This window comes from Podarcis bocagei (genome assembly GCF_964188305.1).
Source record: "Podarcis bocagei genome assembly, chromosome: 6".
Taxonomy (NCBI): domain Eukaryota; kingdom Metazoa; phylum Chordata; class Lepidosauria; order Squamata; family Lacertidae; genus Podarcis; species Podarcis bocagei.
In genome coordinates, this window is record NC_138130.1 from 5706057 (window position 1) to 5725053 (window position 18997).

An 18997-nucleotide genomic window follows, 5' to 3' on the forward strand; every position below is an offset into this window, starting at 1 on the left:
TGGATTTTGGCAAAGTGAAACATTGAAGCCTTGAGAAGGTTACAATAAATTGCAGCACCACACCAGGAGTCCAGATTGGCTGTATACCCCTCACTCCAGCAAGCGCACTGCAAGCCGGGATTTCTCTGGCATAAAGTAGCAGCTGCTGGGAGTCAGACCTTTTGTCCTATGAAGACCATCGTCAGCTTCCTGGTCCCTCAAGGGGCACTACATGCCACATTGAAGACCTGCTAAAGTGCCTGCTGTAGATGGATTCCCCTGCCCTCTCATGCGCAGCAGGGTGGGGGGGGGGCTAACCTGTGACTCCAAATCCCCACCAGCCCAAGTGGACATGGCCAGTGGTCATAAATAAGGAAGCTGTAGCCCAGTAACATCCGGGGGGGGGTGTCACAGGTTAACCCCTTTTCCTCCAAGTACACAGTGCAATTCTGTACATGTTGACTCAGAAGTAAATGCCATTGCATTCAGAGGGCCTTACTCCTAGGCAAGTATGTGCAGGATCAATACCATAATCACTTAACACTGCAAAGACACCATTGATTTTGCATCTCTTTAAATCTCACATGATTTCAAAGGGACCAGGGATATTGTTAGAATCTACATATATGATATTGGACTCTTTTTTCTTCTTCTTAAGCATAGAAAACCTGCTGAATAGGAAAAAAACGGCCAGCATGTTTTTGCAACTTAGCTTGATCTGCAGAAACTAGTGGCTGAAGATTTTCATAGAACATAGATAAGTTGATTCACTTACAAATGTCTGGGGAGAAAATTCTTTTATAGACATAGCAGCCGATGAAACAAGAATGAGTAACTGACTTGTTGGATACATTTTAACTCTAGTCTAGTTGCATCCATGGGGACTATTCACGAGAGGCAAAGGAAGCAGGGTTGTCTTGCCTCATAGATAAGGCAGAACTAAAGCGATGGGTCCCCTTTCGTCAGGCAAACCACAGTCTGGCTTCACAGCCCTGAAGTTCTCCTTTATGAAGTGCTGCACACACAAAAACAGGGCCTCCAGACAAGCTGACTTAAGCAGAGACCTACGTGACTGTTCTACATGATCCTAAGTGGGAATATGTATGAAGGTCACCCTGAGCATGAAAAAAATAGAATGGGACCATGAGGGTCATCTAGTCCAACCCCTTGAAATGCAGGAATCTTTTGTTGAATGTGGGACTCGAATGCACAACCTTGAGTTTTAGAGTCTCATGCTCTACTGAATGAGGAGTAGGTGCCCAGTACTTTTACTGGGCTCCCAGTACCTTTCTGAGCACAATTAAAAGTGTTGGTGCTGACCTTTAAAGCCCTAAACTATGCTATTATGCCGGACAAGAGTGTAAACAGAGGCCAAATATGGCGCCTGGCACGCTTCCCCTTGCGGCTTGCAAACTGTCCGTGCCGATCCAAAAATCCTTTTGCCTCTTTCTCTTGCCGGTAGCAGAGCATACACAGCGGCGAGAAGCAAATTGCAGCACGTGTGTAATAATTCAGAACAGACACAAGGCATTCCTTATCTTCTCTTGCCTTTAATCATGAAGTTTAACAGCATAAATTCAGACCTGGTGAAAGCTCACCCATTGTCTCCCTCTCGCATAGAGACAGAAAGCAGACTGCAACCCTCAGCGTCAAACCACTCCCTTAAGTATTTCTAACCACGCCTCAGGAAAGAGACGTCACCAGAACTCCTTAACCCTGTGAGTTCTGAAACCAATAACACCCCCTCTCGTCACGAATCCTGAGGGAAACTGTGAACCCCTATTTACAGACCTCTTTGAGTTCAACTCACCTCCCATTGCCTTTTGCCTCCCACTGGCATCTATCCCAGGCAATTGTTGAATCCCTTCCACACTCCCAGAATCACACTGTGTGAAACCAACCCACGCACTGGTGACCTGAAACCTCTCAGGTGGAATCCCCTTTGTGGTCCGAGTTGACCGCCGGAGCACAACTTCGGGCGCTCCTCCTGACCCACTGGGGTCAGCAAGTGTGTCTCCCAGCACAGAGGACTCCCCCTCTGACTTGCTGCGTCTTCGGGCTTCCTGCACTTGGCTAACAGGAGATGAAGGCTCGCTCTTGGGTTCCCTCTTAACCTGTGGAGAAACCCACCCCTGTGCTTGACCATCATCAGCAACCTGGTCTTCAGCAACAGGCTCCGCCTCTGCCTCTCCTTCCTCCCTTTCTTCCTCCCTTTCCTCCCCCTCAGAATCGGACAAGCATTCTGAGAGAAAATCAGAACCAACCTTAGGTCGTGACCAACCACCCTGCTCAAAGAACTCAGCATGCTTGCTGACCAGCAGCTTGGTCTGATCACCCTCTGGGTATGCAAACTTCCACCCATTTGTTGCAGGATCATACCCACAGAAGATCATGTCCTGACACCTTGGACCACCCTCCTTCCGTTGCGCTGTTGGTATTGGCACTGAAGCCCTGGAACCAAACGAACGGAAGAAATGCACCTGTGGCTTCCTCTTGTGCAACAGAAAATACGGTGTGTCACCTACAGTGTGATTGTAGGACCTGTTAAAAACAAAGCTGGCAAATTTACAAGCTTCACTCCAAAAGCTCTGAGGCAGCCCAGAGTCACACAGCAAAACCCTGACAGCTTCAGCCAGTGCTTCACTCCTGTGCTCTGCCACGCCTCTCTCTTGAGGAGACTTTGCACCCGTCACCTGGTGACGAATTCCCTTTTCCTTGAAAAACTCCTTCAGAGCAGACCCAGTGAACTGTGACCCACGGTCGCTCCTGAACTCTTGCACCTTGGTGGAGAACCTTAGTTCCACCTCCGCAACCCAATCCTGGATCAGTTGTGCCACCTCCCTCTGCGTCCCGAGAGAGAAACACCATAAATTCTGAGAAAAATCATCTGCCGGGACTTCCGGGTTGACGCGATCTGGAAATGGCGGATTCCCTCCGAGCTGCGGAGGGAATCGGCTCTACTGAGCACGGGTCTTTGCCGTGCCGGCGACGCGGGGACCCTTAAAAACCGCAGGCGCGGAAGCCTGCGGACTGAAGACTCGGCGGGTGCCTTAAGCGCCCCCCCCTGATCCACGAAGAGCCTTTTTAAAGGCTGCGGAGAGGATACGGGGGTGGCGTGGCACTGAGAGTCGACCGCTACCTCGGTGGAGCGAAGCCGCGAGCCATGACCAGAGAGCGCTGACTTTCTTCCTTGAAAATCTGGACTGAAAGAATTACCCGTGAGTAAGACGGATTGGGACTTTAAAAATTTTACCCTGAATTGGAGACGACCGGGGGGTGTGCTAAAAGGAAGTCCGCACCCCCCCCCTTTGCAGACGATCTAAGCAACGACATAAGAGCTAAGCTGGAGAGCCTACCCTTGGTGGGGTGAGTTAAAAAGGACACTAACTTTCAAGATTTAGCTAAAGGAAATTTTGTGCTGGAGAGTGGAGTTTTGGAGACCTTCTTTATGTTTTAAACAACCCCCCCTCCCGGGCTCGGGAACGTCCTGCCTTTGTGCCTGTGTAAGAGCTGCGGAGTTTGACAGCTGTCAAAGCTGCCAAACGGGCAGTTTAAAGTGGAAAAATCACTATCTAAGATCCCTCTGGATTAAGACGAGTTATAATTGAGCCAAAATTGTTGGAAACAAAGTAATAATAATAAGCTAAAGGACTGTTGGAGAAAAGACTAATAAGTAACCAGATTCCCCCTAGGGGGAATTCTGTGAAACTACAATGGATACAATGGCTGTGGATGGAAAGTTACTAGTGGAAATCGAAAGGATGTTTCAATTGGTGGGAATCTTACAAGAGCAGAGCTTAGCCATGAATAAACAACTTATCACTATGACCTTGGGAACAGGCAACTCTGCTGTTTGTATTGAGGACCTGAATGAGAAAGAATCCACAGCTGAATGGGAAACAATGTCTACAGAGGTGGAAGAGACTAAACAAGAAAAAGAGAAAGTAACCTTGGGAAGCAACAACCAAAAGCTGACATCTGTGGAACACAAGCAAGGAGACTCTGGGAACATATCTACCACAAGTCTGCGAAAGACGCAGAAGAAGAAGGAGGAGGTTCTGGGACAATATGGAATACAGGAACTTAAAATAAAGAAATATGATTGGGGCCTCCGTTTGGACTTTGATTTTGAAGATACAGGCTTTGTGGAAATACTCCAGCAGTTGCTTTCAAATCTCCTTGTGGGAAGAGAATATATTTTGATGATGAAAGAACTTTTTCCAGACTCGACGACTGACATAAAGGACTACCAACAAGACCGGCGGAGAGGGACTGAAAGAGACTTGAAAGCCTCGGACGTGAGGAACCCAGGCTGAGAATTTTGACTTTGGATTTTTATTGGGAAGGGACAAAAACCGGGGATGGGAGGGAGGGAAGAGGAGATTCTTAAAAACTCTTAAGACTTTTAGGTTTGGTTAATATGACTTTTAATTAAGATAAAATGAAAAATCGATGGAAGAGAACTTAAGTCCAACTTAGGAAAATCAATTTTTTTTTATTAGAAAAGAGGTAATAAAATGAATAAGATGGTTAAGAGGAGAAATACCAACTTGCTGATATAATCTTGGGAATTGGGATGCACGAGGGGGGGTGGGGGGAAGTCAGGGAACAAGGTTATGAAACGAGGATCTGCTGAATTTATACATGTTTGTGTCTTGTGTTATTTTTGTGTCTGTATTGTCTTTATAAAAGCGGAAAACCCAATATTTTTTTTTTTTAAAAAAAGAGAAAAATCATCTGCCACTGTCAGCAGATACCTGGCCCCACCCAGACTCTCACACTTCATTGGTCCTGTAAGGTCTGTGTGAACCAACTCAAAAGGTTTTGTGGTTACCCTCTTTACCCCGGGAAACCTGCACCTTTGAACCTTGCTGCATGCCCTGCACACTAGGGATCCCTCACATGGTGTGATTTTACAACCTTTGGTGCAGCCGGTCAACCTTTTAACATCTTCCAAACAAGCATGAGACATTCTCTTGTGCCATATATGAACACATGAATCATGGCTGGGAACACTAGCACACTGCGCCTGTGCTTTTCCTGCATTCCCCCCACCCTCCAGAGGTGTTTCCAGAACAAAGAGATTGTTCTTGCATTCCACGTTGACAAGTTGTCTCCCCCCTCTGAAAATGGAACAGGTATCATTTTCAAAACAAATTTTGTACCCCTGCTTCGAGAGAGCAGGTATCGATAACAGGCAACACTTCATCCCTGGTACAATGTAACACTCCAGCTCCGCCTTCAAAACAGAAACATAGACATTTGCGGCATTAGAAACTTTCTTTTTTGTCCCATCAGCTAATGTAACAGTCATTCCAGCTGAAACAGCCCTGCAATTCCGCAGCTCCCCAGCAGATGGCGCCCCAATGAGGTGATGACTCGCTCCCGAATCAACAATCCACTTTACATCTGTGTCCCTGCTGGAATTGTTTTTCAAAGTTACCAGAGAAGCCGTGAGATGATAACAGTCTCCCTTCTCTGAGTCACGTCCTTCCTTCACGTTCCCACGCTGGCCTCCTCTCCGAGACTGGTTCCCATGGGAAACACCTTGGAGACATCCTGCCCGGCCTCTCTGCTCCTCTGCGGACAAGCCCGTTTCAGGTGGCTGTTAGATCCACAGACATAACATCGACGAGTGGAAAAAGCTTGAACACAGCTCTCATCTGGCTTGCCCCCCCCCCACCTCTGCAACCGGTGGAGCTGCCTGCGCCAGACCTGCCCTCTCGGACACGCCTCTCCTGTTCGTCCGAAAGACGCCCTGTCACGTACGATAGAGTCAAATCCTGTGGACTCATCGATTCCATAGACAGACACAAATTGTCATAGCTTTTGTCCAGAGAGCTGAGCAAAATATAAACCTTCAGCTCCTCTGAGAAGTTGACTTGCAACAGCCGCAACTCATTGAAAACAGATAGCATCTCAGTAACATGCTGTCTGATGTTCCCACCGGGACGCAGCTTCATCTCAAACAAGCGTCTGGTGGTGTGTATCTTTGCACCAGCCGTGGTTCTGTGGTGCACCCTCTCAAGGGCTTGGTAGGCCTCCTGGGCAGTATCAAGCCCTTCAACCAGAGGAAGTTGGGAGCCCTCCAAACTGAGCACTATAGCTCCCAGGGCTTTCTGGTTTTTCCTCTGCGACGCGTGAGCAGCTGCTATGTCCGCCGCTGCTGCTCCTGCTGCAGGTGGTGGTAGAGGGGGTCCCTGGGTCGCCTCCCACAACCCCTTGGCTACCAGCCAGGCCTTTAGCTTCCGGCTCCATTCGGCCCAATTTTGTCCGTTTAATTTTTCGAAGGGAACTGAGAATGATTCACGATGGTCTGCCATCTCCTCCCCCGGGGGCTGAGCTTACTCACGTCTCGGCAGTAGCTTCCTCTGCCTCCCGGCTCCGGCAGATCGCTTCTCCCCAGCGAGCTCCTTCCAGCCTCAGAGAAACAGCTCCAGAGCTCCAGCTGGCCCCAGCAACTTTTCAGCTAGCTTGCTGGCTTCCCCCACACGTGGGACGTTCCTGCAATGCTTCAAAGCGTTGGCAAGCACCCATAACCTATGCTATTATGCCGGACAAGAGTGTAAACAGAGGCCAAATATGGCGCCTGGCACGCTTCCCCTTGCGGCTTGCAAACTGTCCGTGCCGATCCAAAAATCCTTTTGCCTCTTTCTCTTGCCGGTAGCAGAGCATACACAGCGGCGAGAAGCAAATTGCAGCACGTGTGTAATAATTCAGAACAGACACAAGGCATTCCTTATCTTCTCTTGCCTTTAATCATGAAGTTTAACAGCATAAATTCAGACCTGGTGAAAGCTCACCCATTGTCTCCCTCTCGCATAGAGACAGAAAGCAGACTGAAACCCTCAGCATCAAACCACTCCCTTAAGTGTTTCTAACCACGCCTCAGGAAAGAGACGTCACCAGAACTCCTTAACCCTGTGAGTTCTGAAACCAATAACATAAACAGCCTCGGCCCAGAGTACCTAAAGGAGCATCTCCACCCCCATTGCTCAGCCCGGACACTGAGGTCCTCCTCTGAGAGTCTTCTGCTGGTTCCCTCACTGCGAGAAGTGAAATTATAGAGAACTAGGCAGAGGGCCTTCTCAGTAGTGACGCCCTACCTGTGGAATACCCTCTCTTCAGATGTCTAGGAGATAAAGAATTACACAACTTGTAGAAGACATCTGATGGCTGTATTGGAAGGTCTTTAATACTGTACTTGATGTTTTATGTTTTCAGATATGCTATAAGCCACCCAGAGTGGCTGGGGAAACCCAGCCAGATAGGTAGAGTATAAATAAAATCAACTATTATTATTATTTTTATTAGTATTAGTATTATAGTTTATGTCCTGCACTTTCAAATAGCCATTACTATGTCTGCAGTGGGGGGGGGGATGGTGGGGGAGGGGGAGGAAGAATAGAACTAATATATCTTTGTTTCCTTTCCATCACAACAATGGTATCATTAAGAGGTTATCCTCAGTAGATCTCAGAGATACAGTGGTACCTCAGGTTAAGTACTGAATTCATTCCGGAGGTCCATTCTTAACCTGAAACTGTTCTTAACCTGAAGCACCACTTTAGCTAATGGGGCCTCCTGCTGCTGCCGTGCCACTGGAGCACGATTTCTGTTCTCATCCTGAAGCAAAGTTCTTAACCCGAGGTACTATTTCTGGGTTAGCGGAGTCTGTAACCTGAAGCGTATGTAACCTGAAGCGTATATAACCCGATGTACCACTGTAGTACAAAGGGACACAAGGAGGAAATTTGCAGGCTCCACTATGTGGTCTCCACTTGCACAATAGATGACATGTTCCAGCCTACTATAGCTTTGAATTGCCATTATTGTTTTATGTAAAATGATGCCAGCAGAGAATATTAGAAGTAAGCAGACTTGTAAGAACAGGAGGCATCAGAGGTCAACCCCAAGGCTGTACCCCTATTTATTATTGTCTACACAGATTGACGGTGGCTCTCCAGGGTCTCTCCAGGCATTGCCAGCTATGTCTGTCACAGATGCGGCAGCCAGGTAATAAATATGGGAACATAGGAAGTCAAGCTATTGGTTCTTCTAGCACAGTAATGCCTACACTGATGCTCAGCATGTCTCCAAAATTTCAGGCAAGGCAGGAGTCTCTTTCCCTGTCCTACCAGGAGATACCAGGGACTGAACCTGGAATCTTTTGTGTGCAAAGCATGTGTCCCATGACTGATCCATGACTCTTCCCCAGGAGGAGTTTAAAGATAAATAGCCATGTCAAGAAACAGGGGGATGGAAGGAGACTTGGAGGAGGAGAGGAGAGAATTCAGACCCCAAAATGCTTCCTCTGTTAGAAACACAATTGAGTCTGAAATGTTCCCCTCATCATAATCTACTAACGGAGAACATCAGAACACATTTCCTGAAGATCAGCATTGTTACTCTGAAATATATTGGGATCAATTATTTCCCAAAAGCACATGACTTAACTTTTGCAACTCTCCACCCCCAAATTGAATTCCCCAACAGAAGCAGTCCAGGCTGTGAATATAACAGGATTCTACTCCCAAATCCACTATGAAAGCCAGGTCTCGGTGGAAAACTTTTTTTAAAAAAAAGATCTACATAGAGCTGCAGAAAAGTTCCAAAACAACACCACCACCACTCGCAAAATAGATTCCTATATATAACAACATTGCCACATTAAGATGAACTACAGGATGTAAGAACCAGAAATACAAACTACAATTTACATCCAATCTTAATCCAAACCAGTATAAAGAATTAGATTATATGCCTACCTTAAACGAAGCCCTTAATTTAGTCCTGAGTAACATATCTTATTTATTTCAATGGGATCTAACTATAAATATCTTTAACTATTCTTAGGCAAGAATGTGTGAAAACTCCTGCAGTGCTAATCCTGAATTTGCTGCAATATGTCTGAAAAAGAGGCTAAAACTGCTGTGTGCTGCACTTTCTTTCTTGGCAAAAGCTGTTTAGTGTCACCATTTTCTTGTAGCCCCCTCAGACAACAGTTAACCATGATTTTAAAGTGTGAGACTGATAACAGAAAAGGATAGGTGGTAATAGCAGTAAAACCTGCATCTTTTCCCTTATCACTGTGACAGTTCTTTTTACACTTCACTTCACTTCAGAGTCAGACCACGTTCTTGGTATTGACCTTGTGTGTGGGAAATATATCTGTGTTTGGGGAAAGAAGTGTCAGGCAGAAATGCTTAAAAGAGTTAAAAGGGGGCCTTTTAGAATGTCTGGAAATAATACTATCTGAAACTCACATGTGTATTAAATCACACAAGTCAGCAGTATTATAAATGAGCACTATTTTCAATTTAAGTTACATGCCAGTTCTTTTTTTCCCCTTTTTTCACTTGTGGGTTTCTTTTATTTAAATTTCTGCAAATTAATCCTCTTATTTTATCATCAATAAGAGAGCAGCATGATGTAGATGAGATCCACAAACAAGCATGGCTCCATGGGTGTAATCTGCAATGTTTGACTGGAGAAGAGAGCAAGAGGGGTGTGGATGTTTGTGTGTTACACACAGGCAGGCAGGCATATGCAAGGTGACAGTGCAATTAATTTTTAAGAAGCTGTCTTGGTCAGGCAGCAAAACCAGGAAGATAATTGAACCCTCAGCGACCTGCCAAACATGGCTTGGTGGGTCGCAAGTTGTGTAAGCCTAGTCTAGGAAACGTTCTATGGAAACAATTTCCATAGAGCAGTGACCCAAATAACATAATTTTGTAACCTTGTTTCCAAGCTGATGAGCTGCACCCTGGCTTTGGACAATGCGTCAGGAGCGGCACCAAATTCACCCATTAAGCTGCCTGTTTGGACTCCCATCCTCTTTAGACTTCAGATTCATTTCTCCTGTGACTGTTCAGTACCTTGATGATCTCAACAATTTTGTTTTTCCTGCACTTTATGCTACCGCATAGCGCTGGAAGATCAGCAGAACTACCTGGCTGCCTAAGCAATAACCAGGCAACTAGCTTGATCTTTAAGGAAAAGAACAGTGCAAACAAACACGGAAGAAACATATTGAAAGCACATTGATTGGGGGGTGGGGGTAGGAGAATTTAACACACAAATTCCTAATCCTCTTCCCAACTTTCCTTCTAACCTGTGAATCTACATACACACATTCAGGTGACTTCTGTGATTTGTCCACAAAGCCATTATCAGTATGCAAGTGCTGAAAAAGAAGAAGAATGAAGCATGCCCCTGACCCAAGGGCAAGAGAGAATTGGTATCATTGACTTATTCCCTGCAGTCAAAATTTTAATATGGTACAAATTGGATACCATTCTGTGATTCATCCATACCAGTTCTGTGTTGCTTTAATGGGCATCTTTACATTTTATAAATTACCATCTTTGCAATCCAAACTGAGACCATATGCGAAGTGCTCACATTTCCCTAAAGGAGTCCATCTGTAGCAGCTTCTGTTCAACCCCTTCATCAAATCTTGCTGTGATTACATAAACCATTGCTCTGGTGCAGCCAGTATCAAACAAACAGGCTGCAAAGCCCTGCAGAGTTCTCTCCCTTGCTTGTTCATATATCAGGCAGTGGATTTCAAGTTTGTTCCCGATTGTAACATTTCCTAATCTGTTCCTCCAGTGCTTCAGCCATACATGCGAATCTAGTATTACAATCTCTCGATTTCTGCCACCGTCTCTCCACCAAGGAGGCAAACAAAGGGAGCTATTTCCTTGCAGCTGTTAGAAACTTAAACACCACATTGAAATTCTGATAGTCAGAAATGCACAAAGAACTTGACAGAACTTGAGAGAGAGCTGTAAATACTGATGGTGTGGACTCTGTGCCACAAGGTTAGCAGCAGAAATCTGAGCCAAATTACCGCCCTCTTAGTGATACTTTCCCCTCCTCCAGTTGCCCATATAGAAGCAAAACAGTGTGTGAAAGGGCTGACTTTTGTGGCAAGGAATGCTACGTTGTGTGAGGGTCTTTCACTTTCGGTTCCATTATTAAAATAGCACTCCCAAAAACCTATGGCTAATGCCCACTGAAGTTATATCTGGGCTGCCTATAGCATTCCTCATGATTGTATGCTGGGGGGGTGTTTAACCCTACACAGTAGTTTGGCTGTGTGGCGTTTGCCTCCTAGGATGGGTCATAAGGAAAGGGTTAAAATGGGTGTGATGTGATTGGCCAGTGAGAATGCAAAGGGGGAGTAAAAGTTAGAGTGGGAAGTTTTGAAAGTCAGTTGAGGTTTGGGAGTTGAGAGTTGAGGTTTGGGAGTTGGAGAAGTAAGAGGGAGGAATAGGCAGTGGGTTGGTCGAGTTGTATTGTGAGAGAGTGAAAGGAATTGTTAGTTGGAGTCAGATAGATAGTTGGAATAATCAATGTGGAGTTGTTAGGAACTAAGATTAAGAAACTGACAAGAGAAAAATAAACTGAAACCATATGCTTGTTCCTGCATTTAAAAATAAACTTGATTATTTGTTAATGTTAACAACTGTCTGGACTCCGTGTGTCGCCGTGACAAGCGGGGTGGTGGCAGCGAAGAAAGCAATCACAGGGTCAATAGACCGTCAAATGTCACAGGCTGTTTCCTACTTTACATAGGAACATGGGAAGTTGCCTTCTACTGAATCAGACCGCTGGTCCATCCAGCTCAATATGCTGAATGGCAGCAGCTCTCCAGGATTTCGGACAGGAAGTTTCTCCCAGCCCTACTTGGACATATCAGGCTTTGAACCTGAGGCTTTCTGCATGCAGAACAAATGTTCTAGCACTCTTTCCCTTACAGAACAAGGACTATCAGTGTCAGGGGACAGTCCTCTGTTTTGAAGGAGCCCTCCACTTGAAAGGCTGTAGGGTTCAAGTCTGGTTTAAAGGGGTGCTCCAAGAGCAATTCTATGCGTAGAGGGGATATAGTCTCAAACACTACTCATATTGCTGGCTTGCTGGAAATCTCCTCTCATGACTTTTCCCCACGACCCTATTTCTCGCCCTTCCTCCTCCAGTCCAAAAACATAACAGACAAAGAATTCCACAAGAGTCACAAAAACCAAGCAAAGGATTAAGAGGAAAGTGTTCCTTGTTGTTGCATTGCAGCTTATGCTGTGCTTTTTTGATGTTTTGCAATACAGTATCTGGGTTGCAAATAATCATAGTTTATTCAACTGACAAGGCTTTTAGCATGTTTAAGGCTGCCATTCTTGTATAATTTGACTCCTTTTTTGCTTTTCTATAGTGGCTACTGTTTCTAGTTTAACCTGCAGTTGAAAACATTTGTTTTTCACATATGCTATTGAAGTAAGAAGATGTCATTGTCTTCTAGATTTCACAGGTGTTCAATTAATACACATAGCAAAGGTATAAATAAGTAACACCTATTTTTGTTGGCTTTGGTTGGTTAGAGAACAGGCATCAGGAAATGGAAAATTATTTGTAAAACTGTAATTTTAAAATCACAGGTGTATATTGCTGAGACACATCTGGCTACAAACGGTTTTGTTGTTTTATGTCATGGTCGGTTAATTACCCTGAAATAAATATGACAACAATTTACATATTTCAGAATGTAGTCCAATGCTGTGAAGCATGAATGTACGCCTGAGTAACAGTGTTAAAGGAAATGAGGGCATGATCACCTAAGCATCAAAAACTAGAAGTATGTAATGAAAAATCCTTCCTGGACTGATTCACATGGTGGAATATCATAAAATAGGAGTAATCTCACCACCAGGCACTCCTGGTGAGATTTCAAAGCCCTGCAGGATTGCAATATCATACAAGCAAGAGCCCTACCATTCATATCACACTGATGTCAGGGAATTGAATGCACATCAGAGACCCAAAAATATTGGATCATGACCTTGATTCTCATGAACATTCTCATGAACCTGCACTATTGAAGACATGTCCATTGTTGCTCAGCAGTGTGAGCCCAATGGGTGAGATGAAGTTGTTGTGGGGGATAAACCTGCCATGCAGGGACAAATGTAGATATTAATCAGCCAGACAGAGAGAAATCAGGATTGGTCTGACAGTTCCAAAACAGACAACTTACCAGAGTACTTTGGTGTTAAGATGTAAGGAATGTGTGGGGAGAAAAATGCTAGCTGAAATATACTCGGAGTCGAGAGTGGATTTCATGCTCTTTATTCAGCTCATAGTGGTGAGGAGGGATGGAAGTTCCCCCAGAATGTCTGCTTTATATACATTATTTACACAATGGGCCCCACGTGATTGGCTAATTCCGGGATTCTCCTGTAGGCCAATCAGGAGCTGGATTGGGTGGCTCCTGTGGACCAGTCAGACTGCTGCATCCTGGATCCTATTGTTCTAGGACCAATCAGACTGCTGCATTTTGGATCCTATTCAACTCAGTACATAACACTAGCTTTGTCCCCATCACCACTCCCTTTACTCTTCCAAAGTTGTGTGGTGAACTTAGAAAGAAGTGAAGAGTCTCCAGTACTCATGAAGCCCTCCCCCTTTTTTAAGGAAACAATTTTCCTTTAAAAAGGGTCATGGCTGAGTGTGGATTTGAATCCAGGTCTCTCAGTAGTAACTGAATACCCTACACCAGTGGTGGCCAAAATTGGCCCTCCAGCTGTTTTGGGACTACAATTCCCACCATCCCTGACCACTGGTCCTGTTAACTAGGGATGATGGGAGTTGTAGTCCAAAAACACCTGGAAGGCCAAGTTTGGCCACCAATGCTATACACATTACTCTACACAAGCTGTGCTACTCTTCCCCCAGTGGTTAGTTACAGCTATGCATGTCACAGCAAGCAGCCTGAACATATGATCACATGAATATTAAATGACAAGATCTGGACCAGGGATCTCAGCCAGATGGAGAAACTCCATAACATCATTGCTTCTCTACAACTTCTGTGGCTATATTTAATATTTGTTTTATTTATTTTGACAGCTCAGTCAGGCATCCGTCAATAATTCTTCAGGGACAGGAAAGGAAAGAGATATTAATTTTCCTTTTAAAACAAGGATTTAAGGGATGGGTATGTGGTCAAAACTGAGCAGTCAAATCCATACTTTGACAAATAGCCTCAGTCTTTAACTGAGGAGCACAGATAAAATCCGCAGATAACATGAGGCATGTTTTCTTTCCATGTGGGAAAAGAGAGAGTTATGTATTCCACTAGGCAACTCAATAGTTGTGCAGTGGGACTTCCCAATCTTTCCATTGTGACCCTCCACTAATCTGTTCTGGTGTGTTGGGAAAACCACGAAAACAGCAGATGGGGAGAAGAGAGGGAAGATTGCTCTATCAGGCAGGGAGGAATGTTTGCACTGATGAACCAATTTCCTTAGTGCTTTGAATGCAACCCCTTGATTTTTAAAATTCACAATAGGGAGCAGATTGTGGCTGAAACTTTTACCCCTATCACCTGGAAGTCAATCTCACTGAATTCAATAGAATTTCCTTAGTACACATGGTTAGGATTGCAGTCTTAGCACATCTAGGCTGCTTCTGGCATCAAACAACACTTGAAACAAGAAAAGCAAAGAGTTACCGGTCAGGAAAGCTGCAATTAAATGTCAATGAATGTGTAAATAATGTGTATTGCAAAGCAATTTATGTATCTATTTTTACACACAATGTGTGCAAGTTTTGCTTTGGGGTTTTTTAAAAGAAAAACAACCTTTCAATACAGAGAACTAAGATGAAAAGTATTCACAGCAAGATCTGAACAGCAACAATGGGCTCAAATGGTAGAAGGCAATCCACTCACAGTCTGTTTTCAATGAATTTCTCTGACACTCGTATGAACAAATATGCCTCAAAAGCACAGCAAGGGCCACAAAACCTGCACCCACCCATGATAATTCCCCAAAATGTTCTCTTTCCTTGCTAATTGAAATGCAGTTTGTTTTCTTGTTAATTAAAGAATAATAAAGAATAAAAATGGGGAGAATTCTTCTGGCACAGTACCATGCCGCACATATTTCTTATAGATAACTTAGCAAGCTCCAATAGCTAGGCAAACTCTGAGAGTCTTGTGTCAATATGAATGTCTGAATTACAAAATACCCAGTGCGGGCGGAGCGCACCGCCCCCGGCAGCACAGTCCCGGAGGGGAGCCATCGCGGCTGCCCCCCCCCCCCCCCGCACTGGGTGCCACGCCCCCGCAGGTGGCATGCCATGCCCCCAGGACGTGCATCAGCCACGCCCCCGCCTGCTCTCCGCCCCCCAGTGCCAGAGCATGAAGCATGAAGGAGCATGAAGGAGATTAACCTTGAGAAGAGCATTCCACAGATGCAACACCAAAACTTAAAATACCTTTTCCATCCAGCTGTTCCATTAGAAGGCAAATGAGAACTAGTTTTCTGAGAATTTTCAGAAAGGTAGTCATATTGGTCTATTATAGCACCTTAGTCTTTGTTAAGACTAAACAAAAAAAAAATGGCATAAACTCCACAAGTTGTCACAAGACTCTAGTACCTGTGAAGTTAACAAAATCAAGACTCATGTGCAACACATTTAATAGTCTGATGAGGATGTGAAAATTGTATATATTTGAATTCATGTTTCTAATGTAAAAATTTGCCTCAAAATTTACTGCCATTTCTTTGATTGCTTCAAGGGGAGGCATCAAAAATGCAATAGAATTATCACATGCTGTATACATGTAAACCAAATTGAATTTGAATTAATTTAAATTAAGTGAATTGGCTGTCAGAGGACCATATTAGTATCATCTGGAACAAGTTAAGTCATGTCTAAACGTAACTGGGACTGCAATGAAAACTATTTTGACTCATGTCTGAAAAGCATTTCACAGATATTTTATGAGTCTCTAACAGAGAGATTCATCTCAGATGCAGGCCAGGAAAAACAAGGAAGAGTTCACAACAACAGGGGAAAGATAGGAAAAGAAGTAATTGTGAGTAAATTATGGAGTCTGCATCTTGTTTATATGATAGTGAAAGGAAAGTGATGGCTTCAACAATAGCAAAGGCTATGAAGTATGATCAAAAATACTGTTATTCCATCACAATGACTTGGGTCAAATTTACCTTTTGTGAGAAAAGTGCTTATATCAACACTTACAGCTCAATTTCATCCCTCCCCCCCCCCCGGTTGCTTATACTGTAGTTTTACAAAACTATGTCTTAGCTTTTAGGGTCAACAGTACATAGATTTTGGAAGAAATTTAGCCACCTTCAGGTATTCAGGTTAAGTAAATACCCGAGGGGGGGCATGGGCAAGCTGTGCCCCCCCCCCGCCGTGGACCCATTCTCTCTCATTATGTTCATCAAAGGATGTGGTTGAAGAGAATTCAAAAAAAAATGTAAAAGGGCTGTAATATTCATCATCTCCCTCTTCGAGTCTATGATGGTGATGCTATGATGTTCGCCTGTCTGTTGTGTTTTGTTAAGTTGCTTTTAACTTGTCACATAGCATCTAGAAACTTCAGGTCTGTGTGCTTATGATTAGTGACAGACCAGATTTTATACCTGTCTACTGGTAGTTGTCATATTATTGTGAAAATTCAGTTGTATCAGTGCAGACCCCTTCAACCCTTCTTTAGAAATACATCTGAATCCATATCTTTCCATCATTCAGTATCTCAGCTTTTCTTTCAAATCCACCTCTGTATCTATACACACACACACACACACACACACACACACACACACACACACACACTTGGAGTCTCTCTTTTTTCCAGAATCATGGAAATCAGAAACCATTCACAGATGATTACCGTATTTTTCGTCCCATAGGACGCACCGGCCTATAGGATGCACCTAGTTTTTTGGGGGGGGGATAAAGGAATTCCCCCCCTTTATTTCCCCCCCAAAACCAGGTCGGGGAATCCAAATCAGGTCGGGGAACAGCGGGATCGCGGCGCTCCACCTCCCCGCTGTCCCCCGAGCTTCTGGGGCTGCCTGATGTCTGCCCAAAGCGCGGGGCGCTCCGGGAAGCAGGCTGCTATCCGCAACCTAGGGAGCCCTGCGGGAGTTCCCGCTGGCTCCCCAGGCTTGCTGATAGCTTCCTGAAGCGCACCGACCCCTCTCGCTCTCCAAGCTTCAGCGAAAGCCTGCATTCGCCCCATAGGACGCACACAGATTTCCCCTTCATTTTTGGAGGGGGGAAAGTGTGTCCTATAGGACGAAAAATACGGTAAATCTGTTGGTGAAATAATAACCAGTGTTTATGAAACACCAGTTTTGAAGATGTATTGCAATAAATTGTATTGATTGCATAGTATGACAATATAGCCTAATAAAATATGATTCTGCCTCCATTCCACTTTGCTGCTACTGACTGACCTTACTGGGGTACACAAAATAGTTTCTGCAATGAAAACTGGAGCCTGACCATGGATGTCTATGCTGTGGTAGCAGCTTGAATAGATTAGAAAATTGTAATCTTTATAAGGCTGCTGATTGAATGGGAGTAGCACATGCCCAAACAAATAAATTTGCTCTGTATAATATATGGCCTTTTATATGTAACACAGGGATGAATGAAATCCCAATACTATTCCCCAAACAATGGGAACTGCCTTTGAGCTGTATCCCCTTTCCCTGGTTCCAATGAATGGCCTGCAAGCTGTCCCTGCATGGATTAGCCTGTTAATAAGCTATGGTTCACTTTCACAGTCCCAAACAAACAGCAAAAAAACAGAAGGTATATATGTAAAATATATGTAAAAAAACCACTAAACCTCATTTGTAAATCACAAAGCATAATCATCAACTTAGAATAAAGTTTCATCTTTGCAAATCGAAACAATATTCAGTAGCACCAACCTCTGTGGTTTTGCTATGACTAATCCTATCATTGCTGTGTTATGTAGTACCATATGACAAAATTCTCTGGCTGCTAGCATAATTTAATTCATTCAGGCTTCTTTTATGAGGTTGTTTTAGAACACAAAAGAAACTCTTAATGAAGTCTCTTGTGGCAAACTAAATGAAAGAATACATTTGTTTGATTGTGCAAATGAGAAGTTGCACTCTATGGTCCATTTCACTCTTGTTTTCCTTATTCCCCACTGATGCAATATTGAATCTATTATATTACTTTTGTCAATTTGGTTTTGCAATTTAGTATACAGCTGACCAGATAATCTCTAGTTATTTTAATGATGGGTCTTCCAATGTTGCAGTCAAGATATGAAAGCTTGCTGAGCCATACATGTTGTTGTTTTCCCCCAAAAGAAAACCTAATGTAACTTTATTTCAATAGCTATCAATATATTTTATAGTGCTGGGAGCATTTTGTGTCCAAGTTGAACTCTGGTGGGTTTTTCGTTACTTTGCTCTCATCTTGTAGGATGTGTGTGAAAAGTTTATAGGCCAAAGGGACAAAGCCTTTCTGCTCATCAGAACCCCTTAATTATGCCAGAGATTTTGATAGATGAGCAGCAAAGTCCAAACAAACGTAAAGCTACACACACACACAAAACCCCCCCACAAACCTATACACACACACCTTATTTGTATTTTTCATTTATACTTATTACATTTATATACCACAGTTTTCTCCAAGAAACTCCAAGTAGTGCACGTGGGTCTCCTCCATTTCAACCCCACCATGCTAATCTTTTAAATTAGGCTAAAAGATAGTAAATTTATAACTTTGGAAATGGAACCTGCATCTTCATGGTCCAAATCTGACACTTAAACATGTACACCACACCTCTGCCACGAATTCACTAGGTGGCTTTACGCAGGCCACTATACCTTAAACCCAATTTTGCTATATACCGTATTTTTCGGACTATTGGACGCACCGGTCCATAGGACGCACCTAGATTGGGGGGGGGGGGAATAAAGGGGGGAAAATTTATTCCCCCCCCCGCCAGGCGCGGGGCTGGGGCGGGGAAGCCCGAGCTTCCCCCTCCCCCAGAACGGGACTCACAGCCATGCCGAAGCTGCGCGCAGCTTTGGCATCGCTCTGGGAGCTTGCGCGGCTGGGGGAGGAGGAAGCCTTCCGCCAGCCTCCAAACCAAGTCGGGGGACAGCGGGAATGGCGCGCTGCGCCTCTCCCGCTGTCCCCCGAGTTTGCG